Raw genomic sequence first — 26,506 nt, 5'->3', positions numbered from 1 at the left:
GGAAGACAACATATGTAAATTACTACCTGCAATACATTTGCTGCTACACACACAGACATACACACACACACACACACACACACACACACACACACACACACACACACACACACACACACACACGTGAGGTGGCAGCCAGGCATTGCACAGACCTCACAACAGCCAAATCAAGACATGCACAACACAGTCAGACCACTAAATACACACCCTGGATATGCCCTTTAGAATCATGCAGTGCAGCCCTTTCCAATTAATGTCATTACTTATTTGCACCTCTGTGATACATGCATACTGTTAGTAGGTGAAGGGCCTTCAAGAGGTACACACTGCATCCATGTACACATAATTGCTGTTCACCTGTATAGCACAATGGCAACCCCTACAGAACATACCTCTCAAATGTGTATAGTGTTGCTGAATGTGTACATGTGTGGCTCATATTTCTGGTCTGTTCTTCATAAAACCTGTGTTAGTCTGATACATTACCGGGATGATCTAAGGACTGGTGCGACTAATTAATGACATATTTTGGGTTTCACACTAAAACCTTCAGTACATGTATGTTGCAAATGAACAGTTACAACAACAACCTACCAAGCTTACAGTGGATATCAGAAGTTTAGACACCCTTGTTAACATGCCAGGTTTGTCTGATACATGACATGAGACCACAGAAATCATGTGATAACTATTCTCACCTTTACTGTGACCTGTAGCCTGTACAATTCAATAGGAGAACAAACACATTTGTTAGGGATGACATATAGAATTTGAAATACATACAATAGGTTGGTTGCATGATTGTGCACATGTACTACTTTGTTAAAGCACCTTTGAATATCATAACAGCAGTCAGTCCTCATGGGAAGGTGTGTATCTGCATGGCACATCTTGACTTACCAATATTTATACACTCTCCCTGCAAAAGCCCTCCAACCTTATCAGATTGCAAGGGCATATCTTCTGCACAGCCCTCTGCAGGGCACCCCATGGGTTTTCTATTGGATGTAAGTGTGGACTGTGGCTGGGCCATTCCAAACCATTTATTGTCTTGTGGTGAACACATCCATGTTTGGATATGGATGTATGGTTTGGGTCATTGTTGTGTGAAAAGGTGTAATTCCTCCCCAGCTACAGCGTCCTAGCAGACACAGGAAGATTTTGGGCCAAAATGGACTAGTATTTGGTACTGTTCCTAATTCCCTCCACTTTGGCAAAAGACACACTTCTAGTTTATGAACAGCAACCCCAAAGCAGGATACTGCCATCGCCATGCTTCACCATGGGGATGATGTTCTTTTGGTGATGCACAGTGATGTTATTGTGCCAAATAAACCTGTCGGTACTGTGGCCAAAATGTGCAACCTTGGTCTCATTCCACCATAACACATTTCCTCACATGTGTTTGGGAGACCTTATGTAATGTTATTGAGACATTTGCCAGACCTGGATGTTGTTCTGTGTGTGACAAGGCTGACATCTTCCAACTCTACCCCATAGGCCAGACATACAGGAGATTGTTGTCATATGTAGTGCACAAGCAGTATTTGCTAGAGTTCCTGTAAATCCTTTACTGTTGCTGTAGGTGTCCTGGCAGCTACCCTGACCAGTGTGGGCCTTGTCTTTCCATACATTTGGAGTGATGTCCATTTCATTGCAATGTCACTGTTGGCCCATATTTTCACCACTGTATGATGTCTGTCTTCACTGTGTTCCATGGCGTATGCAATGTTGTGGAAATGTGTGTGTACCCTTCCCTGGGCTGATACCTTTCACAGATGTGATCCTTTGCAGCTTTGTAAGCTCTATGCAAACTATGGCTGTTGCAGGCAACTGAGTAAATGTTACAATAATCCTGGTAGGACAGCTGACTGTTACATGCTGTTAATCAAAAAGTCTCTGTCAGTGATGGTGGATGTGTACCCAAGAAGAAGTAATGATGTCATCATATGCAATTTACCACAGTAGTACATTCAGCCTGGCCACACATATTCATCCAGCTCATTGTACGTTATACATGTGTCATAACTGTTCCCCTAACAGATTTGTCTCTTTAATAATGGAATTGTACAGATTATAGGTCATATGAAAGTTTGGAAGGGTTTGGAATTGTGTTCTTCTGCTCTCATTTTTGTATTTCACAAATATCTGCCATTGAAACAGGTGTGTGTACACCTTTTATATGCAATGTATAGCACTAAGTTATAAAATATGTCCCTAGTTTTGGCCCTTTGTACCCCCATGTTGTTCATCTTTGTCCACATTTCATGCAATGACAGGTTGTGAGGAATGCTACAGATATGTGGCATCTCCTGCAAGTAGGCCCCTGTGACGACCATTGTGATGCATTGCAGTTAACCCCACCACAAGTGAACATGGAGATATTGCAGAATAGCTGAGAGTAACAGATGTGTACATGGTCACATGTATGACCTCAACATTACTGGGGTACTGGTGAGCCACAACAGGAAAATTGCATACTCACCAGCTTCAGGCTGCTTTCCTACATGCAGAGCAGAAGTACCTATGCAGTTGTGGGGGAGAGGTACTGTCAGCAGACTCACATTTGGCAGTGTTACAATATGAATGCTACTTTTCTGCACATGTACATCACAAGCTGTGATAGTACACAATTTGCTATCCTTCACCATAGATGTGCACTTGTGTTCATTACTAAACCACAGCCACAACAGCAGTTTTACTTGAAATATGCATCTAGATGCTCTATAGCAGAAAGTATTAGTGCAACAATATTAAAATTATGTGCACTGTGGCCTTAACCTGGACACTCCCCAACTGTTGCCTGGGTGCCACCCACCTGCACCACTGGTGTTACATGTGATGGTTATTGTGTGGGGGCTTCCCCAATGTTGGCAAGGAGCTCCTCTGTTGGTGTAAGTAGGGCCTGTGTAGTTGGGCCCCCACCTGTCAGGGAACAGTCCCTGGACATGGCAGCAGCCTTCTGCTGGACACGATGTAGCAAGTCAGTTGCATGTTGCCTGACCTGCTCGTATGTGTGGCCATTGTGGCCCAAGGTGTTGACTCTGTGGACAAGTTCATACCACAAAGTAGTCTGCTCCTGCATAATTTGGTGGCTCCAGGCAAACAGCACTGCATAGTATGGCAATTTGGCTACAGTTATTGCTGCATTCTCCTGAGCAGTGTAAGATGGTTGTCACAGACATGGCACATGGAAGACATAAATGGGAAAACATATCACAGGACCTCAGACATTGGCCAGAATCATTTACAAAGCAAGCACATCAGCATTGCCTATCATCAGCCACCACGTACCAGCACATCATACCCCTGTTCTATCAGCACAATATGAACCTGCATTGCACTCATGGTCCTGATATGTCATGTTCCCCTCAATGAGGGCCAGTACATTGCATAAACTACCATTCATCATTCATGTTTGTGTTGAGGGATGACAGTGGACATCTTCCTTGTGGAAGGGACGTCAATGGTGCTTAGGCTTTGCTTGCATACAGTGTGCAATGGAGATGAAAGAATATGTCTGAGTTCATGTAGGATGCAGACAGGAATGTTCTCAGGTCCCATGGAGACCTGCTTTTGTTGACTTTAATTAGGCAGTATGCACCTGCTCCCATATGATGGGGGAGGTGTGCAGGTGCTCTGCATATCCACCTACACTGATGGTGAGCCAGGGGGGGTGATGTATGCCCTAAACCAGTCTGTAGCAGGTTGCCTATAGTTATGATGTGGGTGTATGTGGTGTGATTGACCACCATTACAAGGTGGGTTGTGTTGTCACCTCTGAGATTGCAGACATATGTGAAGATGGCCTTGTGACTGGCCTTGGTGGATGTGTCCAATATGTACTCATAGTTAGCCTTACAGTTTTATTTTTTTACGCTGCTTGCAATGCCAATGACCTTATACATGGCCATTGGCATGCTTCCTGACTGATATGCAGCCTTTATTTGTAGCTGTCACAGATTCGTTTTGGATTTTGCAGATATGTACTCGGTTACTCTGTGGACACTGAAATACTGGCATAATATTAGAGCAAAGCTCTAATATGAAGCCAGTACTGCTTAGAAAGTGCCATTCAGCACTGTCTGAGTGCAGGGGGTGTGTTTAGTGTCTGTGCACTGCTCAAACACACCCCCTGCACTCATACACAGATCGTGTCCATGTAGAGAATACAGCAGCATGCCTTCATGAATATGCTATTCCTACACAGAAGTCAATGAATCCAGGGGTTGCTCTGGGTGTAAATGACTTACTCAAGGGTAAGCCTGCTTCACAGATAAACATTATAAGTAATTAAGTCACTTACAAGTGAACAAGCCTTTTGGAGTCGGGGTATAAGATTCCATGAAAACTACTCCACTAGGTAACATGTTAATGATTAATCAGACAGTAGTATACTGAAAATCTACTTCCACCCCCAAAGAATATTACTGAGAAAAAAAGAAAGACACAGACTAAATTAAAACTAAAGCTGCAGTAACTCCTGTCAGTGACTTACTCATAGAGGGTCTGTTGGATAATTCAATGAAAAGATGGACAGCATTGCCTGATAAAGCATAGCTTTAAGACAGAGCTGAAATTGGAGATCTATTGCCTATAAGGATTTTACAAATTATGTTTTACACTCTGAAGCCAAAATCAGTAAGGGCACATTATGACTTTTAGTCAGAGGTAAATATTTTTCTTAATTGATTTATGCTTTTTCTGTTCATTCTCTGTCTTTTTTAATGTTTTGTTTGCAGTTTCTTCCGCATCATTTTTAATATGTGCTTAAATACTGAGAAAATAGGTGCTTTAATTTAATTCAAGTAAATAATGCTATCACTTATTTTTTTATGTTTATATATCTGATGTTTTATTTCTTTGTTTAAGGGCTTATGCATATAACCAGACTACCAACCAGTGTGGTGCCCATGGAAGATTGATAGGTTTGTATGTATATACTAGGTTAATGACAACCAAGGTCTTTATATGCCTAGCTAAGCAATCCAACCAAAATGTGTCCCTATGTGTCATGTGCATTTTGTAGGAGGGGGTATATTTGTTAGGAAGTTTCTATATGCTGGGTGAGGGGGCTGTGTTATTTGGCCATTACTGTCTGACTCTAACAGACACATGGTGGCCAGCCCCATGGTGAATTTCTGATTTCTCATCCATTGCTCAAGGTAACTTATTAAATAGGGTTAGGGATGGACTGTACTTCACATGGATGGGGAGTCTTTTCTAGAGCATGAGGATTTTCTGAGACATGCATCTGTCTCACCAACATGTTTTATTTATGTCACAAATAAAATTTAAATCCATGGAATTAGTGGTTATGATGATTTTCATTTTGTAGATGTGCAAAATGTCTGTCTGCACTGGATCCAAGGATGCATGTATGTCAGACATAGTCCCTCAGTACCTTGTAGGATACAAGGTGTAGAGACAGGGCTTTATGTGATCCATATAGGACAAGGTGTTTATACCGTGGATTCTCCTGGTAAGGAACCTATCGGGCATTCCAACTGCTGCATGTGTCTTCTCAGATACATGCCAAAGGGGTCATTGTACTCAATGATCGGTCTAATAAGGTCCAAATAAAGTGGCAGTATGACTTCCTTGGACCAGGATGCCATTGCCATGCCCTTACTTATATGTTGTGTGACACAGAATGATTTTCTGACTACCTTGGCCACATGTTGGTCGAAAGCTAGATTACTGTCCACATATGTTCCCAGATCTCCGAGTACTGGATCAACTCATAGGGGTATATTATTGATGAAGTAATTAGCTTGGGTGGCAGTCATCCCCAAAGACACTGGAATGCATTTCCTGGCATTGAGTTTTAGTCCATGACATTGGTACCAGTCATTTGTCTGTGATAAACCATGTTGTGATATGTTTGTGTCATGGGGGAATTTATGATGGCTCACAATTTGCAGTCATCTGCAAACTTGGTCATCAAAATCCCTTTGACATTAGCCTTTACCTCTGAGAAGTAGATGCCAATGTGGATCAGTCCCTGCACAGAGCCCTAAGGTAACCTGCTGGTGACCTTTCTCATAGTGGAGTCACTAATCCTGACTTTCTGGGTCCTGTCTGTGAGATAGCATGCAATCCACTGAGTTATGTAGGGGTTTATGCCTAGTTCAGTGAGTTTGTCAAGTGTACCAGAGTGGGATATTGTACTGAACACCTTAGCCAGGACCAGGTAGATAGTATGTACTATTTTCTCCTCATCCCTTGCCTTGGAAATCTTCTCAAAGAAGTCCACCAGGTTTAGTAAGCATGACCTTTGCTTAACAAAGCCAAAGTAGGATGGGTCCAGTGCCTGACATTTGCCTATGTCTTGGTTGACCATTATAATTCATTCCATGGCTTTGCATATTAGACTACTTAGACTAATCGGTGTGTTTTTTCCAGGTCAGTTGATGGGCCACTCTTATGAAGTTGGATAACCATTGCAGTCCTCCATTCTCATGTTAGAAAGCCTGTTTTGAGGATATATATGGATTCGTATCACTTCACATAAAGACCATTTCACTGACACTCATTTCACTGAGACCAAATCACCTAAAGTTCATTTCACCTAAAACTCATTTAACTGACAAGTAGTACTCTAAGGCAAGTCAAAGGTATATATCATTTTCCCCACTGTAGTGCGATCCTGGTGTTAGTATATATAGTTGGGGGGGGGCTGTGGGGGGCATATCCCCCAACCTATTTGGGTTTTACCAAATAAGCTAAAAGAAAACCAGACAACAGAAAACCAAATTAAGTGGGGGGCTACGCCATCCACACTCCCCAATGTGGGGGAGTGGGCCTCCCACACACCCTAACTATATATACTAACACCAGAATCGCACTACAGTGGGGAAAAGAACATATATCTCTGACTTGCCTTAGAGTACTACTTGTCAGTGAAATGAGTTTTAGGTGAAATGAGCTTTCAGTGAAATGAACTTTAGGTGATTTTGTCTCAGTGAAATGGTCTTTCAGTGAAGTGATACGAATCCATATATATATATATATATATATATATATATATATATATATATATATGGGAGCCCTTCACATTGCTGACATTTCATAATGTGGACAATCATATGCCCGACACCATATGATCAACATTTGAAATGTCAACAATGTGAAACTGGCATCTCAGTACAGTGTGAAATGGAAAGATTTCCATTCCTGCACTGTAGTGCAATCTTGGAGTTGGTATATTAAAGTTATGGGGGTGTGATGGACATAGCCCCCCACGGGGGGGGGGTGCAGGAGTGCATAGCCCCCCAGCTAGCAGTTGCAGTTTAAAGGAAATGTTAATTTCAAATGTCAATCATATGGTGTCGGCCATATGATTGTCGGCATTTTGAAATTTCACCTTTGTGAAGTAGATATATATATATATATATATATATATATATATATATATATATATATATATATAAGACCAAACCCTGGGGTACATTGCTCGTTATTGGTCTACTGTTTAAGGTGGCTTCCCTTATTTTAACTAGGTGGATTCTATCAGTGATCCAGTTTGCTACACATCTGGTAACATATGGATTGATGCCTAGTTGAGAGAGTTTATCTATTATACCCAAGTGGGAAATAGTATTGAAGGCTTTGGCCAGGTCAAGCTAGGTAGTGTGCACTGTCTTCCCCTTGTCCATGGCTTTGGTGACTGTCTCAAAGAAGTAGACCAAATTTAAGAGGCATTAACTCCCCTTGACAAAACCAAACTGTGCGTGATCGAGTGTTTGGAGGTTGCTGAGGTCCACAATAATCCGTTCCATGGCCTTGGAGATCAGGCTAGTTAGGCTGATGGGTCTATAACTTCCTGGATTGGTGGACACCACCATTGTGCAAAGGGATGACAGTGGCTGTCCTCCACTTGGCTGGGATGAAGACAGTAGTCAGGCTTTGGTTGAATAGGTTGCCTAATGGTGCTGCAAGTTCCTACCTGAGTTCATGTAGGATACATCCTGGGATGTTATCAGGTCCCATGGAGGCGGTATTTTTGCCTTTGAGAGGGCAGTGATGACTTGCTACATTGTTTAATCAGCACAGAGTTATGCTGCTAGTCTAGACTGAGAGTCCTACAACGTCTGTGCCTGTCTGTGCAGCTGATGGTCTAAATGTGTGGAAGGCACCGATGCCTTGCACTGCCAGAGTACTTTCAGTGGATTTATACTATGTCTCTGTAATGGCACATGTGTCTATATTCTCCAGAGTGACAGGAACTTGTAGGGTGTGTCATTTCTTGTTTAAGCTCCCAGCATTGTGCAGCAACATCTTTATGCTTCTTTGGATTTTATTTTCTATATTATTATGTTTGGCAGTTTGGCACTGCCTAAAAACGCTCTTACGGAGCAGATAAAGGTTTAGCCAATATTCAGAAGTCTACAGGAAACAGGTGCAGACCATCCTTTGCAAAATAACACGGTGTGTTAACCATGTCCTCCCATGTTGTCAAATATTGAATCCTTCTGCAAAAATCACAAAAAACTAAGCCAACAGAAACTCTTGTACTGTAAATGTTTTTGTTATTTTCTCTTTTTAATACATCTGTAAAATAACAATCTGTCTTCTCTGTGTAACCTTATAACTGATTTGTAAATATTTTTGCTAAGCAGTTGCAATAATTTTGTAAATAGTTTTTTTTTCCACTGTCTTTTGTGGACTCTATATATATTTTTTTTTCTCGGAGCTTTTCTCCTCGGGCCTCTACTGAAAATGGACATTTATCCAGTTAGACTAGCCCAGTCAACAAATGTAAAATAAATACCAAAGTCAACTTTCTTGATATAGTCCAGTGAAGTATGCCTCAGGTCATTAACACTTACATGGACTATGATAAACTCATACTGGTATCTCAGTTTAATTTGTTCCAAGTAATTTGTTTTTCTAATACCATGATGGGAATGGGCCCCTTTCCTAAGTCAAAGTATAATTAAAGTTCATGAAATTGGTACTGTTTAGATCTTTGATGTTAGCCAAAATTGCCCTTCATAGCACCTGCAATGTGCCCAGAACTGAATCCTTCTGCAAATCATACAGAGTTACATGTATCTGTAGCACATCTAAATAAGACTGCAAATTATTTTTTTATGAGACCCATTGCTCCTACTACTATTGCAACTGTCTCGGTATCCTTCTTCCAAATTGCCGTCATTTCTGCCATGAATCTTGGTATTTTATGATGGTGTGTCTCTCTGTACATAAGAAACTGTGATCACTGGGTGTAACAATTTCAATGAACAATGCTACTTTTTTCTTCTTTTCATGGACTGATATATCTGGTTTTCTTGAATGCATTTTTTGAATTGTTGGTAATGGGTAATCCCATGTGATATAAAATTTATCATTCTCTATAATGCTTTGTCTTGCCACATTATTATATTTTTCAATATACAGAACCTCTGCCATTAATGTATCACACCCAGCAGCATAATGTGTGATTGTTTTCCATTCTGCTTAGAACCTGCATTTGTCTGTTTCTCCCACATGTTCAATGGACTTTATAAACCAGTGTGTATGTAGTCCACTATCCTCAGTCACTAATATTAATATTTTATCTTTTGGTTTAAATTCACCTCTCCTTAACCATTCCTGAGTCAGATCTTGATGACATGAGGTTATTTCAGGAGTTTTCTGTGCTTGCATCTATATTTATGCCTTCTACACATTTCTTGTCTTCTCATCTGATCCTTCTTACATTCTTTCTTTTGTTTTTGGCACATTCAGTTGCTGCCTGATTTTTTTTTGTCTACTTCTGGCTTGTTTTCCATTCCCACTTTGTACTGAAATGTTTCTCCTAAACTAAGCAGGAAAGTCATCTGAGATTTTTTCATCATGTTTTAAAACTTTTGTTACATTTGGATCTGATAAGGTCAGCAGATATATATCCAGACCGATGCGAGGAATATATAACCTTGGTACACACTGATTTTTCTATATAATTTGATAAGTGTGAAGCATTTTGCTTGTTTTCCTGTCCAACTGATCTAATACCTTTTGAAGCCAGTCACTCACCACAAAACTGTAAGCTAGAACAAGAAGATCAAATCAGTTTATAGATGTCGGGGTTATTTTCAGTATTAATTTTAGTCCTGTAAAATATTCTTTACTGAGATTTGTTCACTTTTCTTCATGTTTTATTGTTGATCCTTTGTTGATTCCCAAATATTTATACACCCCCCAGTTAAAGATTCTTTATAGCATAGTCCTATCCCAGACTGATATTTTCTTGGTGATGAAGCTTTGCTGTTTTAAATTTTGCCTTTGCACATTTCATCACCTGTGATGTAGTGACTTGAATGCGTGTGTAACTTGGCAGATCCTGGCTCGAGATAAGCAACTAACTTCTATCTTTTCCTTCTTCAATCTGGTGAGTTGGGTATCTGTATGTCTTACAATGGAGTCGCCTATGACAAGAGACCTTGGTAATGCGTGTGCTTGCCTTATGGGCTTTACTCTAGGGACTGCATTATGTCTAGGCATGTGTGTTGTTTGATGTTGCTTTTAATGAGTACTTTTGAGATTGCTGAGGATAGGTATTGCCATTTATAGGCTTAGGAGGTCTCTGAGGTTTGGGAATATTGCTTTTTAGTGTCTCAGCATAGGTTGGTCTAGGTGTGTGGTGGGCATTTGTTGTGGCAGATGTAGTGTGTGTGTATTCTTGACAACCTTGCTTATATTTGAGATTTTTGCCTCCAGTGAAATTGTATATGTGCATCTCTCACATACTGTGTTTGTTTCTTTAAGGATTAAATTGCTGTCTGTGAATATGAAGCAATTGTTACATCATCTCAGCATACCCATATATACCAACCTGTCTACAGAGACATTTGGAAACTGCCAAGCCACGTTGCCCAAAGCTGTACTTGAGTGAGCTACTGAAGGTTCTGGACTGGGTTTTACAGAGGTCTCCTTGGTTGATCTCTGAGGCGTGGTACTAGACTAGGTTAGATCTTGCAAAGATTTGGCAATGGTGCTGTTTAGTCTGCCTGAAACAAAATGTAGTAGAGAAGTTTACCCAAGTGCAATGCTGGTTTACTGGATGGGCACTTAGTATTAGGGATATATGGAAAACAGTGAGGGGCGAAGACTTAAATAGGTTATACAACTGAGAATAGCAATGAGAACAGAGAGGAAGGGACTTTGGAAGTTAGATTACCATAAGGGGTGGAAGCCAGAGACACAGCCTTTTCAAACCACAGCAAGAGAAAGGTAAAGGGGAAAAATTCAAATTGAAATTCTAGTCCTATGGTTAAAATTTCACAGATGTTTAGCTTAATGTCTAAGACTCTAAGTGGTACATGGGGCACACTCAAAGAATAGGGGAAAACAGTATCAAGGTAACAGAAGGTAAACAGAAAGGAACTGGAGTGCAACTTTAAGTAGGTACATATAGCTATAAAAGTACTGACACACACTTCCTGGAGCAGAATTCACAATACTGCCACTACTGTAATCCTACAATGGACTAAGGCACCAAACTACTAGAATGCAATTTTATGTAGTCATTTACAGATATAAAAAGCACTGAAGTGCAAATCCTGGAATAGAATTCACAGTACTGCCACTACTGTAATCCTACCACAGACTAAGGCATCAGACAATGCAGAAATTTACAAGTAACACTGCACTAAATGATTAAATGGGGTAATTCTATGTTTACAACTAGAAGTGCAGAATAATATATGAACAATGTTAAAATTTTGCAGTAATGCACAATCTTCACACAACTAGAGATGAAACAACAAGACTAAGATCCCAGAACAAACTAAAATAGTGCAAACAGTTAACTTTTCTGGCTAAACTGTGGACAAAAACAGAGAAGTGTACAACAGTATAACTAGACAGTACACTATAAGTCCAACTTGAAATATTTAAGTAGATTTTATATAAAACCCTTTTTTTCTTTCTTTCTTTCTTTATTTACATTTGTTGACCAGGAGAGTCCGACTAGACACAGTTCCATTTTCAGCGGAGGCCCTGGGAGAAAAGCTCCACATTAAGTATTACTTACATTATACAGTTAAAAAACATAGCATTTAAAATATAGACATTAGTCCAGCTGAGGATGTAAGATAAGAATAAAACATAGATGTAAAACAGCTGTAGAACATAGTACAATTTTAAAATACAGTGACATATACTAAACATGGTTACAAATGTAGTTGAGATTCATCAATGAACAATTGATACAATCTGTTTCTGAGGTACATAGCAGCCATTACCAGTTATTGCTACAAGTAGTTAGTACTATGTGGTAGGTAGCTGGGAACATGAGTATCCAAGCTTTGTAAGAGTAGGTTGTTGATAGGGGGCCGAGAGAGGCAGTGAGCGGGTGGAGTGGATGGTATTGGGGGGGGGTTGCAAGGGCATATCTGGCAAGTTTTTAAGTGTGATTTTAGTAAGGATTTGAAGTGGGTGCAAGAAGTTACAAAGGTAACTGAGGATGGGAGGGAGTTCCAGAGTTTGGCTATAGTGCAGGAGAATAATGCTTTCCAGCAGAGTTATTGGCTCTTGTGACCTGTAGGAGTTTTTTGTGGCTGGATCTTAGTGGTCTCCTGGTTATGTAAGGTTGGAGTAGATTCTGGAGAGAAGGGACTTTTAGTGGTTGGTTTATTAGTTTCTGGACGAGTGCAAGTTAGTACCATTGAAGGAGGTGGGGGAGCTCTAGCCAGCCCAGTTCTGGTAGTGGGAGACAGTGGTGAGTATGGTAGGAAGCCCCTGTGACGAATTTGGTGATTTTGTTGTAGCAGGTTTTGAGTTTATTTAGGTTGCATTGTCTAAGGTTAGTAAATATTTTTTCTTCCCATTTAAGGAATAGCTTATATTGCACACCTCTCAGAGTCTTGATTAAAAGCTGCTTATAACTAAATTTTACTATTTGAAAGTTTAAATGCTGGCTTGTTTTATGGGTACACAGTAAGGTATCTTATCTTGCCACTTTTGAATAATTGGAGGCAATATGCCATAAACTTTGAAAGGAGGGGTGCTGAAATATATATATATATATATATATATATATATATATATATATATATATATATATATATATATATTTACACACACACACACTGTGTCCATGTGTGCAGTTGCATAACAATTGTAGTTAAATTTTAGTTACAGTATTTAAGATTGCAGTTAAAATTGCTGGGCTCTGTTATTCACATCCAGTGGATCCAGTGATTATCAGACGTGGCAGATGTTAGGTATTACACATTTACATTATAACCTTAAGGCCCATGTCCCTTGTTCCATTTTATGGTTAGTGCTATGACTGCTGGATGGCAATCCACATACTGACTGATTTTTTTATATCAAATTCTGAAAACAGCAGTGCAGGAATTCAGCTCTGCAAGGCCTGCTTATCACAAACAGCTGCAGTTGGAATTATATACTAATTCATCATTATTAAATTCATAGCCGAAGTAGAATCTTAGAAACTGAACTTTTATAGTCTTTACAAATGTCTTGGTCACGAAAAATAGTGTATACCCTTACAGACACAAGGTGATTATACAGCAGTATATTTCATGCAGTGGTAACTTTACTTTGAAGTCAGAGTACTTACTAAATGGGCAGAAATTAGTTTTGTGTTACAGGGTGTATATTACAAACCACAGTGAGTGCCCTAAGAGTACAAAACCATTTCTTATATTGGTATGTCCAATATGCATAATAGCCTTATTTGTAGGTGAAATGTAGTCCATTAAAGTTGCTGACAGCCATGTATTACCCGCACGTGCAAAGCAGGCAGAAAATCAGTTGTGTTCATGTTCACATGCTCTCAGAACCTATTTTGAATTAAAAAAACTAGAGCTGGAGATAAATTGCCTCCGGACTGAGGGAGGTGAGAGAACAAAGCAGCCAGAGATACAAATAGACTTAGACTAGAAAGAAATGAGACAACGGCAACAAGCAGAGGATGAAGGAAAGCCTCTCAATGGCATTGTCATGGTTGAATAAAGGTAACAATCTGTCCCAGCTAGAACGGGAGACACTTGTCCTTCTACAAGGGCAAATGAATAACAGATGGGAAAGCTGAAATGCATGGGAAAGATAAACCTCAGATGTCAATGTCAGTGCCAAACTATTTTATTCATATAAAGAGCAGGAAACTTTGATATTTTTCAGGCATTTAAAAGGTTGTATATTTAACACTAAACTGAATATAGGCAGTGGATCTGTTTCTTTCACTTATGTGTCCAGAATATCAAATGTGGATTGTTGAATTATAATAAAGTTAAATGATATTCACTGCATATTTTAGATGAATACTCATGGAAGAAAATTCAAAAAAGATAAAAGAAAGTCAGATGACAGTTTGAGTGACTGCTTTGCAGAAATAAGCATATATTTTAATGGTGTGAGGGTCGCTGTGGAAGCACAATGTGTGGAAATCTATAGACACAATGATAAGGGATAAAACACTGAGTGTTTGAATAAGGATATAGGATTCTGATCAGTACACTGTAAACGTAATGCTGCTGAAGAAATGCAGACAGAGAGTGATCTCTTTCTAGTCAGCAGGTCACAACTCCATAAGGATCTGCCACTACACATTTGGATCATATCTCTCAACTGTACAGATTATTGCAGAATGTCCAGATTTTTGCCTCATATTTTTGGCCAGTTTTTCATAAAATTGTGTTTTTCTGGCAAAATAGTAGCAAATGAAACATTTAAGTTTCAGACTTCATATCATTCAGAAAATGTGTGCTAATTTAAAACCTGTTATTCTATCAACTTTCTAAGTCTGTAAGAGCAATTTTTAAAAATTGTCCCTATTTTTGGGCGTTTGTCCCACTTTTATTCATGGCTTTGTCCAGATTTCTTGCTCTAAGAGGTTGAGAGGTATGGTTGGAATAAGGAAACCCAATGGGGGAGTTTACACGATCAGCACAGATTGCCCAGGCAAATGGTAGATATTAGCTCAAGTACACCGCAGGATCTTAAAGTAAAATGCTGATTAAATATGTATGATACGAATGACAGAGTTAGGTTAGTGAACACAAAATAAATAAAAGAACTAATAAAAGGAGCAATTTTGAACAGAAGTGGTTGGATGCCTTGAAATCCAACCTTTCAACTCTACAGATTTCCAAAGAATGTCCATATTTTTGCCTCATATTTTAATCTGTTCCTCATAAAATTTTAGATTTTCTGGAAAAAATTAATTGAGGGTTGAAGTCACTAAACAATGACAGACATTTGATTCTCAGACGACAGATCATTCAGAAAATGCATGAAAATGAAAAACAAATATTATTCTAGCAACTTTCTACGTTTACAAGAGCAGTATTTAAAATACATCCCCATTGTTTGGCCTTTGTCTCCTCACTGTTTTTACCTTTCAGCAGATTTCCTGTGTTAAGAGGTTGAGTGTTATGCCTTAAAACTATAGCTCCTCTAGATTGCCATAAGTGCCTGTATTTCTGGGGCGGCACAGTGGTGCAGCGGTTAACGTTGTCGCCTCACAGCAAGAGGTTTTCCGATTCGATTCTCGGCTGGGGTGCCTTCTGTGTGGAGTTTGCATGTTCTCCCTGTGTTCGCGTGGGTTTCCTCTGGGTACTCCGGTTTCCTCCCACATTCCAAAGACATGCATCTGGAGCGTTTCTCCCCAGGCCTCCACTGAAAACAGGCTCTGTGGAACCTAGTCGGACATTCCTGGTCAACAAATGTTAAATAAATAAATAAATTTCTTTCTGCCAAAGACAGAGAAACTTTTGTTAAGAGGGATAGTGATATATTCCTGTTATTAAGACTGACATTGAAAGAGAGACATAACTTTCTTGGACAGTCCATGCCAGCTAGGGCTATGGAAAAGATGCATTTTCAGGTATCATTGGTTAGGGTTTATTTAGACTGTGAATAGGTGGGATAATCATTTGGGCAGTTTTCTCTGTCTGGTGACTCACCAGATAATGTTCAAGTAGGAAGAGATTTTTATAACACAATACCCTGTATAAATCTTGTTGCACACAGTTAGGAGTAGAGGTAATTGCATCAGTGTCCACATCTCCAATAGAGGCTGGTAATGGAGACACCTTAGGAAAAGAGCTGGGTGGTAGTTTTAAACCTAAACTGTACATTGACTCTGAGGTAAGCACCATAACCATTGCACCAGCCCACAACAATATAGGTGAGAATCTGTCAAAACATAATGTGTTTCTTTTGGAAATAGTTACTTCAGGGGAAGAAAAGTTTTTTTTTTTTTTTATCAGTGAGTCTGAGGTAGAAATGACTGGATTTCTATTTGATGGAAAATTGGGGAGGATCACAGAAAAGGAAGAAAGGGAAGCAGAGTCTTCAGAACCTAGTTTATAAACCATGAAATGGATAGGTAAGGGGCTCGTAATCATCAAGGGCAAAGGCTGCCAAGATATGGGAATAAGCAGTTGTTGTACACAACTCCTTTAGACTCCAAACGAGTGGCACAAGGAAGACGAGATTCAGCAGTCCATTGTCCCAACTGGCTGTCATTACACATTCATTACACAATTCAAGTGATAAAACAGGACACAAAGTGAGAATGGCCCAACACAGTAGAGGACTATGCAGACCCAAGGATGCAGCAAATATTCCAAAGTACAGGGTTAATGCTTAGGACAGAGAGATGCCAACCATAGATCAAAAGTGTTTTACTTTATCAGCAAAAGATCAGACTGTCTCTCCAAAAAAAAAAAGTTGAGTAGTGTAATGAAATGACGTAAAACATCTTTTGGCTCAAAGTTTGTTTCTTCTGGGTCTCTCAAAACTGTCTTGAGTCTTAAAGAAAGAAAATGTGTGAGAAGAGGTGTAATAAAATGGAAAAGCTTTATTATTATTTCAAAAAAATTATAAGACGTTATACTAATGTTGACTGTGTTTCCTATATTCTTTTGTTAACTACTAAAGTAACTTCTTCATAGGTAAATACTAGGCAGTCTGCAGATAATCACAATGGTAGTAAATAGCCTTACAATGACTAAAAGTTAGAAACTATGTACCTCGTTTCAGCATTGGCCTATTTTTCAAAGTAAAATATTAACATATTAAGCAATGCTGAAAGTTCAAACCATAAAAGATACACACTATAGGCTAATACATGGTAGATTCAAACTCTAGGTTACATATAGTAATACAATGCAGTACAAATCTGCAGATAATTCAACTTAAGTAATAGAGACAATGGCATACTATAGTAAAACAGAGAGTTAATTCTGTATTATATCTGAAATATATAGCAAGTAAATTGTACACACAAACACTAATAATAATAACAGTAATAATAATAATCATAGACCACTGCATATATCATTAAATCATATATCTATTGTGACATTAACTGTGAATATATTTCACAAATAACTAAGTAGCACTGAATAATTCTACAGTGATTCAGTATCATTAATAAATGCATCAGTGAAATCAAATGCTGGTATAATGAGAAGAAAGGTAAGTGACTCAGTTATGATACTGACAAATTCCTTACTTTTCACATCATGGATATAATAGCAGAGACTAACAAAATGTTATAATATGTACATTCTAGCAATAATTGCAGAGCACTCAAGTGTTATGAAGTGGAGTGTCCACTACCAGCATTGCACTTCCTGACAAGTGTAGTATGCTTTTAAAGTGAGATTGCATTAAGCTGTAACATAGAACTGGCACTGTAACCTAAGGTAGTAGAAATGAGAACCTGGAGAGAACTTGTGTTGCCTTAGAAACTGACAGAAGCTGTGTAAATTAAATAATGTATGTAGGGGGTGAATTACACATACTAATAGCCTACATCTCTGAATCAGCTGCATGTATTTAGGTTACTTTGACGTGATTTCAGTTTCTCATGACAAAAGTTTCATGACACCTGTATGTCTTCCATTGTGTGGTACATCATGCTAGTGTTTGAGGGGTTATCTTTGATGATGCTCTTTCTGTGGTTGTGAACTTGAAAGCTTGCCAGGTTAACAGAAGGCCTACATTACCGTGGAGTGAGTAAGATGGGTCTCTTTCAAATAGTTTGCCTTTAAGTGCAGGTTATATCTCTCACTTAGTATGTTATAAGTGAATATAGTTATTAAAAGTGAAGCTCTGGATTGTAACGGAAATCATTTGCCTTTAAATACAATGATTCAGCAATGCTTCCTTTTATTGGTGAGATGCCTAAATATAGGAGTTTGCTTTCTGTAGTTTAAATTAATGTAGTCATTGGTGTGTAATAATGAAACGAATGGGGCAGATTTTCACTTCTGGATGATATTATATTGATGACAATGGTGCATCTGCCTTCCATGGTTAGTAAATTTGAGATTTTGTATGACATCTACAACTGTCATATTACTTTATTAATCATCAGTCCCAAGTGTGTGTGTGTGTGTGTGTGTGTGTGTGTGTGTGTGTGTGTGTGTGTGTAGTGAAATTCTGATTTTGCTCTCCGACAAGACCAAGGTAGTTTGTGTGTGGCATTTGAGAGAAGGGAGATACTGGGGTCAGCTGTAATGACACTACTCTCTTTTCTGAAATGTTGTATGGTGCTAAACAACATATTATTGGCTATAATGGTCAGTTTATTTTTAGTTAACCAGTTCCACAATAAAGTGTTCTTTGTTAAATACAACTTACTGCACTGGCAGTCTTTGTGATCAGTATGTCATTCACATAAACTGTCTAAGTTTGGGAGGTCCCATTACCGCATTGTAAGTGGACAGGGACTTGTACAAAACACTAAGGAATGCTTGTGAATCCTCTGCCAATCATAGATTTTATATTGTTGCCATAACCTTTGCGTATTCTTCCAGAAATATAGTTTTCAAAGACTACCTGTTAAAATGGCAGAACTTGCAATGCAGAGTCCTAAAACAAGGAAGACAAAAAACAGGAAAAAGGCAATATTGAAAAAACATTGTTCTTCTCCTACAAACTTGTTTTTGTTAGGGGAGGGTGGCACCTGCACCCACAGATCTGAGCGAGAAGCACCTCTCACCCACAAAGTGATATACTCCAACTCCAAGATTGCCATACCTCAATGAAAATGGAATATTTGAAAAAAAATGGTCACTTTTGGAGTTAGTATATATAAGTTCAGATGTTTGGTCATTCAGTCTGTAACTTCTTGGACTCACCATTTAGAAACATGATGTTTTAAATCATTACTGTTTGCAAACTTTAATGTTACATAATTAAAAAAGTCAACAGCCATTAAGGTTATTAGCCAGTGTATTGTGATCCACTGTTTCAAATGTCCATCTTATGTCCAGGAAAATTGTAATAGTTAAGAATCTGTGACCCATATTGGTGTAAATTTCATTACTAAATGTATCAGCATATTTTGGTTTAAATCCATGCTGTCTATTTGTCTGTAAGAATGTCATATTTTGATATGCAGTCAATAAATTGTTTTTTTGATTAATGTTTTCCATAGGGTACCAGTTGGCTTTTGGTTGATGATCTGATATTGTGGTGGAGGATGGTATCTTGGTTACCAGTGTAATCAGCTCATGTCTAAAACTGTGCAAAACTCAAAAAACACAAGCACAATCTAGTTAATGAAATAGCGAACTCTACTGTGAATAGTGTACTGTTAAACAAAATAGTTTAGTTAAACACTTTCATCCCAAAGAATTAACAGCGCTTCCTAAGAACAAAATAAAATGTGAAAGTATTCCCTTCTTTAAAAGGAATGTCTAAATCATGTGAAAGGTAATGACCAATCAAAAAATATGTTCATTAAACTATCTAAACATCATCAGTTCACCAAAACCTGGTCAAAAAAGCACAAATTGAGATTGTCAGATATATTCAAAATAAACCCCAACTTAAAATATAAAATATGCTCATAAAAATGCAATATTATAATATATGTTCAGTGCAATATACTTCTAGTACATCAAATCTTATTTACCTTCAGCTTGACCATGTCAGAAATACAGACTGAGTCATTAATACTCGGTGGTGCTGAGGCATTGGTCCTAAGTTGCCACAATATTTCTGTGTGGCCCAAAAGTGCTTGCCAATTCTCTCCTCCACTTGGAACATCCATCTTCCCCAAAATGGAGATTTCAAAATGATCAATGTTCTGGCATTCACTAGAATGGTTAGCTAACACATTCTTAACATCTAATTTACTAATGCAATAACAACATTGGTAAATCCTTATGAGTAATGGGTTCTTAGTCTTACCTGTATAAAAAGAGGAACATGTTGCACAGTTATACCACATCTGATGTTGAACAGTTTTACCTTCCTGGTTTTATTTACCTTAACATATTGTTGTGCACCTGCACTTATCACAATCCACAGGCCTCCTCACGCAGCTGGTGGAGGAAGTGACACAAACCATTACCAACAAGATGTCTTCTCTTTCTCTTGTTTCAGAACAAGTTGGTAATTTGCTTGGCAATTCACAGATTGCAGGTACTCTTTTGGAGAATATTGCAAAAATTCCTTTGATACTGTTCACAATGAGAGTTTGTATTTTAATTTGCATTCTTGGCTTGATGCGCATAAAACTTTTAAATAACAGCCTTTTGGTTTTGAAGACAGACAAGGTACAGTGCTTCAATAAATAGACTCCCTTGGCAAAAGGTTTTATAAATTTAAATCTTTACAAATGGACAATTTCAATTAATGTTTTAATGAATGCATTATGTTCCCCAGGGAATTTGTATGTGGAAATACCCAAACGGAATGAAAAGCAATTCCATCTTACATTCTGAGTCAATAGATCCTTTTGATAGAACAGGGTTGGAATATATGAGCATATTAATGACAGACAATGAGAGAAGGGTGCACAACCTTAGAGAAAAAATTTTCAGTCAGTAAAGTCTGTCAGCTGTGAGGTTTTACTTCCTGTGAAGAGTGGTAAATATGAAAAAAATATCCATCATAGATAAAAAGATGGACACCATTTGGGAAAGAAAAGAAAAAAAACTTTTGAGGGATAACAGGAACTACAAAACTAAGAATGTATACCATGTAAAGGGTCAAGGATGGAGGTGAGCAAAGTGATGGAAATTATATTGGGGATTTAAATATATACAACATGAAGAAAGCCCCTTTATGGACATTCCCTTTAAGGAGGTTGGAGAGAATAGCCAACCATAGGTACCATCAACTGGGGGACAACAAGAGAAAAACCCATTACAAAGGTGTAAGACAACATCAAAGTTGGAGACACCATAGGAAAATTTAGTCATTGAGACATGTGGACAAGGCACAGATACTGTTTCAATCTACCAGAATTTTAAGATTTTTAACTACAATTCCCTTGATATAGATTTCACCTTTCACAATTTATTTATTAAGGGTTTTAATTTTGTTTTGTGTGGGCTGACTGTCTGAACTTAAGATTTATACTCGTGGTTTGAATTTGAAATTGAAGTTAAGAAACTGTGAGCTGAGAAGCCAGTATCAGATTGGCTCAGAAGGAAAGCTGTTTTAATCCACCATTGAATCAATCAGTTTCATTGTTGGAAAGGTTATGTGAAAATGACCTTCAGGCTGAATTTTCAAGACTGCATAAAACTAAAAAGTATTACAACTTGAATTTGGTGGAGAGGGAGCTCCGTACAAATATCCAACAGGACAGAACTGTTGGACTAATAAGACCTGACAAAGGGGATGGTCTTGTTGCATACATGTTGATAATTATTCTAACAAGATGATAACAATGTTGACTGATCATTCTATATATTGGCATTCCTCTAAGAATTATACAATGATATCCTACCATAAAATTGATTTATTATTGCAAGAATTACACTGGAAAGGGGTAATAAACAATTCCATTCATGCTTTTTTTTTAAAGTTGAGTTTCCAGTAATCCACACTATTTTTGGGATGTAGTGTACTCAGACATTTCTGACCCACTGCCCCCATTGCATCCAATTGTCTCTCCCACTGGTTTTAAAACTAGGATATGACAAATTGTCATTCTGTTGTGCTGTACAGTGTAATCCAGATCAGTGAAGTGAGGGAGTTCAAAGGGCAAAACCAGGCTTTATGCTTCCCACTTCATTGTTCAACTCAACATTGTGGTCTCAGGAGGTCTGGTTCTAAAACTATGTCCATAGCCAAGTTTATTGAATTAGAATGGAAAAAGTGTCTATCAGATGGAGTTTTTTAGAGAGGCTGAGGGATATCTCAGTTAATAAGAAGAGTACTTTTGTTACACTAGATGTTGTCAGTTTGTTTTCTGTTATCCCACATGATATTGGGTTAGAATGGTGTGGTGAAATGTTACGTATAAATAACAAGCTTGACACAGCTGATGTGAGGGTGATAACATACTTCATGATGATTGTATTAACTAACAATTTAGTATATTTTGAGGGTGTGCCTTCCACCAAAGGAGAGGGTTGGCCATGGAAACTGCATGCGCTCCAGTATATGCCAATTTGGTTTTACATCACTGGGAAAGGTATTATGTATTCACACACCCTTTTTACAGTTTGTGTTCCATTTACCTAAGGTACCTGGATGACATTCTTGTCATTTGTGAGGGAAATCAAGTGCAGTTTTCACAGTTTGCAATGAAATGGAAACCACTAAGGATTTTTAAAATTTTAAATATATGTTAAACAAGGAATCCATTAGTGTTTTAGATATTTTCATTGAGAGGAAGGGTTAAATAGGTTAGTTGTCATAGAGCAAGTTCTAAAGCTCACTAATTTATGGTAAAGGACCTTTCTGATTATTATCTGGACATGAAGACATCCTAGTACACCATGCTGCTTTTCCAGCCTTGATGTGAGACTCTTCTCAATGCAGATGGAGACACCTCCACTATTTTTTACTCTCCTGCAGAGTAATTGGTCTACCCATGTGGATGGCACTTTAGCCCTGTAGATCTGGAGTGATCTTCAATACTTTAAATCATATCTCAGTCACTACACAGACACTAATGTCCTCTAGGGTGAGAAAGGCCTGTAGGGAACAGAGTTTACTGTTTAGGCCTGCACCATTAAACAATAATACCTTCATATTTTCCTTTGCTTGTTCAGTTATGTTGGTAGGCTTATCAAATTGTTATTGCCTAAAAAAGGCACTATGGAGGTAGGCAATGTCTTTGCCAGTAATTAAAACTATAGATTGGACAGATGCAGGCCATCCCTGATAAAACAGTATGATCTGTCAATCAGAGCCTCCTAGGCTGGTAACAAAAACTAAGTCAACTATCGTAGTCTATTTTTTCTCATATCGCAGAATCATCCTCAGGGAAGGTAGAATGCTGTTCAATGCTAGGATCATACTTGCCTTGGACACATAGTCTGAGAACTCCATCATACCTCTCATCATGTAGTCCAGGGAGGTACACCTCAAGTCACTGACACTGGCATGAAGTATGACCGAGTCATACTGGTAATTGTTCAATGACTTAAGTGCATGCATGATCTGAGGGACCTTGACACCAGACAAGCTACTAACCATCACTCTTTACTTACTCAGACAGGTAAGAGACACATCTGTATGCATTATAGTGGAGTTGCCAATAACAGGAATGTTTGCCTGCCTAATGGGGTCCAAATCTTTAACCATGGGACTGCTTGTGCTATGTGAGGAGGTAAGCTTAATATGCTGAGTGTGCTTTGTGTCTGTGATGTGTTTGAAGGTCTTTGAGGTTTAGGCAAGTTTATCTTTAGAACCTCAACATATGATGGATTATGTGTATTGTGATGGCCTTGGAAAGGTGTGATGTGTGGTGTGCTGCTGACTGTTTTGGTAGCTGAGTTAATTTTGTGCAAGATTTTTGCCTCTAAGGATATTATATATGTACATCTCTCACACACTGTGTTATGCTGTTTGAGTAATAGATGATTGCCAGACAGCATGAGGCAATTCTTACACTGTCCTAAGAAACCTATCTGAATAAAACTGGCAAGAGAAGGTGTGGGGAAGTGCTGGTCCATGATACTGACAGGAATGACTCTTGGGGCAGGGATAACTATAACAGCTTGGAGTTTAGTTTTAAAATAATATTTGTGAGGAATACCTAAGGAGTGTTTAAATTTCAATATAAACCAGCTAGCCTGGAAACCTTCTTCTGCCACCAACACGAACCAGTAAACTAATGCTGGTAAAAAAAAGACTCACTAACGTGATACTAAAATCACTCCAAGCAGTAGCAGTACATTCAAAATTAACCAGTTTTGTAAAAGGTCCTTTAGCCTGGTCAGGAGTTTAAGGGAAGGGACTTTGCAAAATGATACTTATGTGCTTATTGTCAACAGTCAATAAATGGAGGGGGGGGGGTTATGTTGTCACATTATCATAAGGGTCAGGCAACAACAGATGCAACGGGTTTAAGACCTCAGATACAACAGGGTGGGTGGAGGGGAAACAATTGCACACTTAGCTCTAAGCTGACTGGTTTGGAACTGTCTTAATGCAAAGACAAGTCCTGAAGTAGCCTGACATACACTGAGTACATTAGAATGAAACTAGGGTTTAATACTTAAATAGCAAAACTGCAGTACAACTATGTACTGTAATCACTAATGTACGGCTATAGACCTTACCTAAAGCAGATACAGACTGTTAAAATGAATATAAAATCACATCAAGAAATAAAAACACAAGTGACTTTCTCTGTAATGGAACCCCAATTCTCCACAGTTCACAGATTTGTCTCCCGCAGTGAGAAGAGCACTTCTGTGTAACTTTTCTTTTCAATGTTACAATTTCTACAAAGGCATGATCTGAACTTTCCCAGCTCTCTTTATCAGGGAAAAGACTAACATAATGGTAGTTTTTGGTAGCAGTGATTTTGTCTATGTCTAACAGAAATAGAGAACAAGCGATTTGTGCTTGACGCTGCAGTCTCTGTGCATAGCATTTCTATGGAAAACACACATCATTTCCCTATATAATTGTCACAGCAAATACAGGGAACAGCTTACAATTAGCATGAGTAAGGTATTTTTTCAAATAAAATAAGTTATATCATTGATTTTCTATATGGAGACCATCAATAAAATCTAATTATGAGATGAAAACTTGTTAAATTTTTGCATACTGACACATCAGCTTTTCTATGTGAAATTTTATTTGAACATGATTGGGAAATGTATATATAAAATAATCCAGCAGTGTATACAATGAAGTAAACATGTAGGGGGGGCATAAAAGTAAACTTCAAGCACGTTTATTAAAACAAACCCAGTGCACAAGAAGAGGTAAGTGCTTTCACAGTTAGCTTCATCAAACTAATACTTTTTATCATGTGACTTGTTATCATGTGACATTCATCATGCAGTTTGATTGGCCAGGTTGCTATATTTATAATTAGTTATGGGGTGTGCAATATTTTGGTCTGACACTGTTGGATTATTTTATTTAAGCTTCTTTTCATTCAACGAGGCATTTATCCTTTGCCGTGCTGTTTGGTTTTGTTTTTGTTTTGAATATATATGCACACACACACACACACACACACACACACACACACACACACACACACACACACACTGACAATTTAAGTCCCAAATCCACCTACTGGGTGTTTTTGCATTGGTCGAGGACATACATACTCCACGCGGAAGGTACCTCAACTAAGAAGCAAACTGTAGAACTCCTTGCCCTGAGGCACCGACACCCCTTGTGACACTGGCTTTACGAAGCCTTGGGTTGGCTCAGAGGAAACTAAAATACCCTATTCAGTGATATTTCTACAAAGGTTTAGGTGAGTTGTCACTGGTCTTTTTGGATTATTCTTATTTTTATATTCTTGCCTAGTTAACACTTTGGCAGATATATCTCACTGCTGCCAAGTTTTTTTTTGTTTTTTTTTTGGACTTTTCTTGGATCTAACAGTTGCATGGAAACTTATGCTGATTTGATCTGGATGGCAACAGACTGAGTGACCCTGCTGTCAGCAGTGAAGGGTTTGACAAATCAGACCCTGAAGGAAGTTGTAAACAGTTGGGCTTCTAAGAGAGGTAAGTGAGGGTGCACCATCCATCCACAACCCCTATTTCTCATTTTGTACAGTGGTTCAGAGTGTCACTTCAACAGTGACAATCATCTAGGGTCAATGCTCATATCACAGAATGACTTGCCTGCACACCATCTACTCAAAATTAAAAACACCATCTTCAGCTGCATAGCATTTCATGTTACAACAATAATCTTGAATGACAAACGCTTCGGAGTCCTGATGATTTTTACATTAATTCTTTTACAACAATGGTAACAACACGGTGACAGTCATGCCTATCTTCTGCTTTCCTATGCACTAAAATGTTCAGTTTTGTCACTATCACTGCAACTCTGATACTGCTGTTTATTTGAGTGTATGGTAATCGGCAATAGCAATCTTTTTGTGCTTTCTTAATTTATTTATTTATCTATTTTATTTATTAATTAACATTTTTTTACTGAGAAAGTCTGACTTGGAAGAAGCCAATTTTCAGCAGAGGTACAGAGAGAAATGCTTCAGATGCAAGGGTTGTGTGCCCACAGCTGGCAAACAGTTTCCCGGTTGCACCATTTATCCTTAAGTGTCTCTGGAATACTACCCCCA

General features: G+C 38.4%; 1 protein-coding gene across 2 annotated transcripts in view; it reads left to right on the top strand.

The window, feature by feature from the left end:
- Positions 1-26,506, top strand: part of LOC122792207 (leucine-rich repeat and fibronectin type III domain-containing protein 1-like protein) — a 2,814,387-nt gene that overhangs the window by 1,421,750 nt on the left and 1,366,131 nt on the right. The window lies entirely within an intron of this gene.

Source organism: Protopterus annectens, chromosome 1.part0, assembly GCF_019279795.1.
Source record: "Protopterus annectens isolate FY-2018-M chromosome 1.part0, PAN1.0, whole genome shotgun sequence".
NCBI classification, from domain to species: domain Eukaryota; kingdom Metazoa; phylum Chordata; order Ceratodontiformes; family Protopteridae; genus Protopterus; species Protopterus annectens.
The sequence above is the reverse complement of the archived record's forward strand: the minus strand, read 5'-3'. Positions and strand labels throughout refer to the sequence as shown.